The sequence below is a fragment of the Cryptomeria japonica genome, chromosome 5 (genome assembly GCF_030272615.1).
Source record: "Cryptomeria japonica chromosome 5, Sugi_1.0, whole genome shotgun sequence".
Classification (NCBI taxonomy): Eukaryota; Viridiplantae; Streptophyta; class Pinopsida; order Cupressales; family Cupressaceae; genus Cryptomeria; species Cryptomeria japonica.
In genome coordinates this window covers 684,544,446-684,552,890 of record NC_081409.1, presented here as the reverse complement: position 1 = coordinate 684,552,890, position 8,445 = coordinate 684,544,446, and the positions used below count along the sequence as shown (strand labels likewise).

At 34.8% G+C, this 8,445-nt stretch overlaps 1 pseudogene; it reads left to right on the top strand.

The window, feature by feature from the left end:
- Positions 1–953: 953 nt before the first annotated feature.
- LOC131040702 (18.1 kDa class I heat shock protein-like) lies at positions 954–1,512 on the top strand (annotated as a pseudogene).
- Positions 1,513–8,445: the final 6,933 nt, after the last annotated feature.

Here is an 8,445-nt window from a genome sequence, read left to right as displayed (position 1 = left end):
TTCTAGGATGATGTATCCAAATTCATTACTCTTTTCAATGTACTAAATCTAAGTGTGTCACTATTGATTACTTATTTACTGCTCTAGAATAAGAAGATTTTAAATGATGTTTGGATAAGTGGAATAAATGTATTGAATATCTTTGAATTCTAGCACATGACACCAAATTTCACAAAATGTGCGTTTTGTTGGCTTGGGGTGGGAAGATGAATGGGGCAAATCAAGAAAAAAAAATTAAATTAAATTGGAAAGAGATAATAAAAGTTTGTGACTCTTTAGGGAGTTAACCCTATGTTTATATATCTCAAGGTATATGAACAATTAGATCTAGGTGGCTAATAAATGAAGTGCATAGGCAAATGACATAAATGTACATCTATGAAGAATGCATAGATGTGAACACATGAGAATAAGGTAGGGGATAAGAGTGTAAGGATATGTATATGTATGGAGAGGTAAAGTACGAAAAGGGTGAGTTAACATTACACAAGTTATATATATTTCTTATAATTCTTAAGAAGATTAATTTTTTATTTTTTATAATTTTTTATAAAAATAATTTTTGCATTTCTGTTAGTTTTCCAACTTTCCCCATTTTTCTATTTTCTAATACTTTAAAAAGACATTTTAAGGTAACCCACAATTTAGGAACGCATTTTCGAGATAACATAAAATCCTCTATTGGGAGGCACCGTAACAAATTTATTCCCTCTGTAACTTACTAGAACTATCGAGAACAGTTCAGAGCAATCTTAAATCTTCGCCCCAAATCTCCTTTTATCTCGAATCCTCTCATCTCATGTATAAATTGAAACCAATCTTTCTCCTGGATCATCATCAAAATAATCAGCAGCATTCTATTCATCTGCAAGCTCTGTATTTTTCGACTTCATTGCATCTTTAATTGCGAAAAGTATGGCTTTGACTCCATTTTTCGGAAGGGGCATCAGCGCATGGGATCCATAGGAGAACAACCTGTTCGATACATGGCTTCAATTTCTCGCGTGTGGGATGCCATGGATTTCAGTGTGCCCACAGCAGCCTCTTCATTTTCAAGGGACGCCATGGCCATGGCCAACACAAGGTTTGACTGGAAGGAAACCCCTAAAGCTCATATCTTCACCGTCGATTTGCCGGGTAAATTCTTAATCCCTTTTCCCCTCTTCCCAGGGTTTATTATTTCAATTACAGCGGTGTCTTAAAGATTTAAATTTTGTTTTAGTGATTGCAGGACTAAGGAAAGAGGATCTAAAAATTGATTTAGTGGAGAAGAATACTCTATGAATAAGCGGTGAGAGGCACAAAGAACAGGATGAAAGGATGGATCAGTGGCATCGTGTTGAGCGGTCAAGCGGGCGGTTTATGAGGCAATTCTGTCTGCCTGAAAATGTGAATGTGGACGGCATTTCTGCAAAGTTGGAGAATGGGGTTTTGACTATGAACGCTCCCAAAACACAGCCTGATGCTGCTAATGGCGGCGACGTTAAAAGTATTGACATTGGCAGCGCTTAGAATATGAGAATTGGACTGTGGGAGAGTTTTATGTATCAGATTTCGGTAGTACTATAAGGTTGTCATGGCATCTCTGAATATATAACTCGTTTTGTTTTAGTGTTCAATTATGAGTATTGTCTATTTCTCTCTTTCAACTGTTCTTTTAAGAAATCTGAATATGAATCCATGATCACATTAAATTTTTTCTCTTCCCTAAAATACTAATTCTATGTCAATGGCACATATTTGATCTAAAATAAATATAATTAAATGACATTATGTTAAGATAAAATAAATATAATTAAATGACATTATGTTAAGATAAAATAAATATAATTAAATGACATTATGTACCTCTTAACGTATTCCAATGAAATGCCTTTTTCTTAAAATTTTTATAATTGAAAGATAATGATCTACATATTCTCTAAATTTAATATAATTTCACTAGCAATCACACCATCATATGCTTTCTAATTATCTTTAATTTTATAAATAGTTACATAAACCATTGCCTTTAATTAACATAAAAGTGAATAATTTAACATAATTTATAAAATTAAAAATTAAAAATTCAAATGACATGGTATTGGACTTTGATAAAAAGTTTCTTCTATAGTACCTTTGTGGACCAACCTTGATTATGTTGTTAGATATTTAAAACAAACTATTCCCAATCTAGTGCTAAGGACATGACTGAAATAGTAATATTGAACATCTTGCACAAATACATTTACCACTTTATGCAAGTGGCTTAAAAGTACAAAAGTACTCCAATTACAATTACATATGCACAACTATTGGTGCATTACATGACATAAAAACAATCAATTTTAGACTTCTTAGACACTAAGTGTACATTCTTCCAAATTTCACTTCATAGCTCCATTAAATGGATCATTTGACTGCATTAACAACTAGTGTAAGGCTCCCCAATAAGCAATGGAGGACTGCATATTTAATATGATATGACCAAGTGTTTCCCACAAAAATTCAAATTTGAAAATAGCTAGCTACCACAATCGAATGCATTGCACATTCAAATTATATTATAAGACAAAAAATTTTGTGTCACTTTCACTACAAAAAAGTATATTATATACACTCGAGGCGCACATTCAGGTTGGTACACAAAATAACTAAATTCCCTCTGTGCAATCAATGTTACGTTAAATGCTATAAATCTTTCAATTCAAATTATATTGTTTTCAATAAACCAACATTTCTTTCAATATAGTCACTGTAAATAATATTAACAACCATATTGGATGTCCAATGATGGTTTACCTCCTTCGTAGCTGCATTATGCTTTGTCTATTGATGATTTCTTTGTATGCGGGTTACAATTTTATTTCAATACTCTCTTACAATTTAATAATGCCAAAATCCTCATAGAGAATGGCAAAACAATTGAATATCTCTTTGTTTTCTTTGAAACCCCTTCATTATTTATCATTTCATTTTATGGGTGTGTTGTTAAATGGTGCCTCTCTATTTATAATGTCGAAATCATTACACTAAATGTGAAAAAAATTGATTATTGATCATAATTGTTCAAAACCCCTTCATTATTTATCATTACAATAATGTGTATGCCTGATACTATTACTTACAGCTGGCTATATGGTTATATATATTTACACACACATATATATATACATCAGGCCAGACAACTTTTATTATAAAGTTTAAAATGGGTGGTCAAAAAATATGTTGAACACCCATAACAACCTTAACTCCCACGATCTTTTTTGCCCTAAAAACTTAGGGAAATGAGGATTTTTTGTGGCATTTTCATGTTTTCTCTGCCTTCAATTTGTTAATATACTCACTGTGAATAATATTATCAGGCATACCATATAGTACTTCCAATAAATTTCATATGAGAAATACAACAACATCATTCAACTATTTACTCATTCGAGAAATGAATCTGCATCTTCATACTATATCAACAATATCCACTTTTTAATCACATCATAGTTACATCTTCCACGCATGCATCTTGTGCTTCTAGTTCTCTCCTTGTTATATAATGTTTCAAGTTTTGTACCTATGTGTGTGTGTGTATATATATACATCACAGGTTACATACTGAACTCCTGCATGGCGAATTTTGAGTTCTCTGCCTATATGGTTATTGTCTATATTATCATGCATACAAAAATAGAGACACAATACCATTTTATTTTGTTCAAAGATGTTCAATGATGAGTTACATAAATAGATTTGTTTTTCATCATTTATCTCAGTGGCATTAAGGGTTTCATTTCAATGATCTCTCTCTCTCTGTATATTTATACAAGCACACACGGTAGCATTTTATCATGGGTACCTTATTGTTGCAGGTTCACTGAACATAATGACATGAGGTAGAAAGGGAAACGGGTTTGTTAGACATTGAACAGTTAGAGTCACTCGTGGGCTGCACTTCCTTGATGAAGATAGTTTTGTCCAAAATGAAGACCCAGTGACTCCTGTTGTAGATGACCATTCACCTAACAATGCAACTGATGTGGAAACTACTGTTGTACATGACCATCCTACTGTAGATTGTAATCCTATTCTAGAAACACCAAAAGTATAGGTGGCCTCAAAGGCTCCCAAACCAAAATGGAACATATTTGACATGAAAGAGACAATAACATGCATAGAAGACATACACATGTCTCTTAAAGGCACATCAATCAAGTATGGTATCCCGATTGCCTCTTTGAGGGCATGGCTGATGGGAGCCACAACCACGATTGTAAGGGGTCCACACACTATTTTATTAGCAGAGGAGGAGGATGAAGTTGTCCAATGGTGCAAAGACATGGCTGAAATTGGTCACAGTCTCCAAATCAGTCAACTTCAATCAACTATTGCCCAAATTACCAAGAATAGGCCTAATCCATTCAAAAATGGGATGTCAGAGAGGTCATGATGGGCAGGTTTTAGACGAAGGCACTTTGATCTGACGATGAGAGCAACAGAAGGAGTGGACTTTGATAGGGCTATTATGCTTCGACCTTCTATTGTTGCCTCTTTCTATGACAACTTGGAGGTAATATACAACCTCAATCACTATGGTAGAAGTCAGATTTGGAATTGTGATGAGACAAGCTGAGAGGAATTGTGGAATGAGAGTGATAGCCAAATTGGGCTAGAGGTATGTACCACACCTAATTTTGAAGAGTAGAGAGTGGATCACTGTTTTGGCATGTGTTAGTGCATGTGGTTTCAACATTCCTAGATTTTATTTGTTCAAATCTAAGAGGCATATCTGAAACTACATTGCAAATTGCGAGCTAGGAGCATGCATGGCAGTCCAAGAACATGCATGGATGACAGAGGAGTTGTTCTTAAATTGGTTGGAACATTTTGCACGTTCAGTCCTTGGTGGAGTTTCACCCTCACATAGGGCCCTACTGATCTTCGATGGTCATGGCAGCCATGTAGCCTTCAAGAAAATTGAAGAAGCAAGACAGATAGGTATAGATTTGGTAACCCTTCTGGCACATACAAGCCACAAACTGCAGCCACTTGATGTCTCTATATTCTCACCTTTCAAGAATTATTTCAAACAATAGAGGAGTATATGGATGTCAAAGTTCCCATAAATTAAAATTGGAAGGGAAGAGTTGGCAACTCTTGTGAGCAAGGCCTTTGCCCAAGCATTGACACCAGCTAATATAATCAGTGGCTTCCGTAGGACAAGGATTTGGCCACTTAACTGAAACGCATTACAGAATAATATGAGACCAAGTGAGGCATTTGAGGTTGCAGTTGATATACAACTAGCTGTTGGAACATAACATGATGTTGCTTCAAGGGATGAAGAACCAGAGTATATGGTAGTGGAAGCTTGCTTGCGTTTGGTTGGTTTTAATGAGGAAAACATTCAATATTTTGTAGAGCTCCATAAAGGAACACAAGCAATGATTGAGGGTACAGGTTTGACACTAGAAACTACCAAAGAAAGTCTTCCCCCACAAACTAGCCAACCAAATGAGGGTTTCAAAAGTACATCAGCAGGCATGTCTTTGCCAACACAAGCTGACATACCAGAGTGGACCCAAGAAGCAACCAACTGTGATGATGTAACGATTTCCATGCCAAGTCTGCCAAAAATTGATCCAGCAGATGTGATACATTACTTCACCAATGCAATCAACTAGGAGCAGCAAGATGGTACTGACTGTGAAGACGAAGTTCACATAAGTGAAGACGAACCTGAGTTTGTGTCATGCACACAAGAGGATGGACAAAAAGTGTGAAGGAAAATCAACAAATTCTTAAGAATTCCAGTGTAGAGAATGAATCAATCTTCACATGGAGGTAGGAAAGGGGTGCTACGTCTTAGTAGCCAGTCACAAATCTTGACATTTGATGAGTACATTCAAAGGGAAAAAGATAAAGAGGCTGAAAGGAAAAGAGATGAGGAATTGGCCGAACGAAAGAAAGAACATATGAGACAGAGGAAGGCACAACGTGAAGCATAAGGGATAGAAAAGGAGGCTATGAGGGTGGAAAAACAGGCCAAAAAATTGCAGGATTCCCAAGACAAGTTCATTCGAAGAAAAGACAAGGCAAAGAAAGATGCAGAAGCAAAGCTTGAGAAGGAGAGGATGAAAGTTGAAAAGGCACCCAAGTGTGCGAAGACAACAAAAGATGTGGCCACAGTCGCAAAACCTCTACCCATCCGACACCCAATTCTCATGGAAATGATGAACCTCTTGTCCCCAGCCTTTGCAACTATTAATACTATGTAAGTTGGGACTGCACCTGGATCCTCAGACACCATGCAACTTACTTCAGGTGTAAACCAGACATTCCTTGCTCAAATAGAAAGTTGCTCACAAACCGCTCCCAACGAAGAAAACAATGTTGTTGGGCTAGACACTAGTAGGCCATAGTCCGTTGGGGTTGGATTTGTGACACCTCCTCCATTTAATACCCAAATGGAGAATTGATCAAGTCTGATGAATTATAATTTGTGAGCCCTCCGAAGAGCAGATTTTGAGTTTCGATATAACTGTGATGTGATTATAGATTGACATACTGCCATATTTTGTAATGTGATCAGAACTCTGTTGTTTTCAAATATCTCAGATGGATAGTCCAATGAATTGATGGTGTTGTTGTAAATCTCATATGTTTGTTTTTTGTGATGTGATATTTCTAATATATCAGTTGAACTGATCTCATATATTTCTCACTACCAAAAAAGGCCACATAAGTGTTCAAATTGCTCACTATCAAAAAGGCCATATCAATGGCATCTGATTATTCAGATGCCACTGATATGTCCTCTTTTGATAGTTAGAAATTTGAACACTTATAAGTATCAAATTGCAGTCATCATATATAAATTGTAGTGTATAATATGTCTACTAGGTCATTGCATCGAAATGATAAAAGGAAGTGTCCTATTTGTAAGAAGGCACCAAACAAAAAACTATTTTCTACTGCCTTACAAGATATCTTGTTAGCTGCCAAGTTTTCCTTGTTGGCAGTATCTAACAAGACATCTTTTAAGGCACTATAAGACAATTCTTTGTCTAATTTTTTTCTCAAATAGGGAACTTCCTTTTGATCAATATGAACTAAGTGTGTTTTACTTGAATTAATATGAACTAAGTGAGGAATTTAAACAAATTGAAACACAAACAGTTCAAAAATTGAAACATAAACAAATCAGAAATTGCATTGTCTACTTGATCATTGTGAAAGTACAGGTCCAACAAAGAGAAGATTGAAACATATGAACTAAGTGAGGAATTTGAACAAATTGAAACAAAAACAATTTAGAAATTGAAACATAAACAAATCATAAATTGCATTGTCTACTACATCATTGTGAAAGTACAGGTCCAACAAAGAGAAGATTGAAACATATGAACTAAGTGAGAAAATTAAACAAATTGAAACACAAACAATTCAGAAATTGAAACATAAACAATTCACAAATTGCATTGTCTACTAGATCATTGCCAAAGTAAAGTCATATCAACTTTACCTGAGAGGAATGCTTGTTGTCTTCGACATAGTGACTCCTAGATCATTGCCTGCCATAACAATCACAACAAAATACAAAACAAACTAAAGTGTGTTAAGAAACACATTTAATAAGAAATGCATAACTACCTAAGATATCTACACAAATTAATATAAAATGTAACCATTAAAGGCATAATCTCCAAAGAATTGAAGTGTGTTAATAAACACATTTACATTGATATGATGATCTTCCACAAGTATGGTTCTTCCCTCGATGCTCTAGCACGCCTGCAAAAAACAAGTAATAATCGAGGGTAGCGTAATGTTGTAACAAAAAATCATCCATACATTATTGAATGCAGAACAACTTTTTGACTGTCTTTAACATTTGACAACATGCATACAATCCTTACACATTCATACATGCATATTCAAATGCATAAGTACATACGTATACATATCCACCTACATACATATGGACATGTACATAGAATTGCACATATACACATATACATACATATGCATATGCATATGTATAACGTACATACATATTGCAAACAAATAGTTACCTAAGAAATGTGCAAAGGGAATTTGCAGAACTCAGAAATATGCAATGAATTGGATTGTAATGAAAGTGACATGGAAAATTTTGTCTTCTAATATAATTTGAATGTGCAATGCATTCAATTGTGGTAGCTAGAAATTTTCAAATTTGAATTTTTGTGGGAAACAATCATTCATGTCATATTGAATATGCAGACCTCCATTGCTTCAAATTGTTCAGTTTTCTTCTACACACACACATGTATATGTGTGAGTGTGTATGTGTGTATGGATATTAACCATATATGTATGTGTGTGTGTGTGTGGACAATAAACATATACGAACATTAAACTATAAGAGAGAATCGAAATGAAACTGTAAACCGCATACAAAGAAATCGTCAATATACAAAGCATAATGCAGCT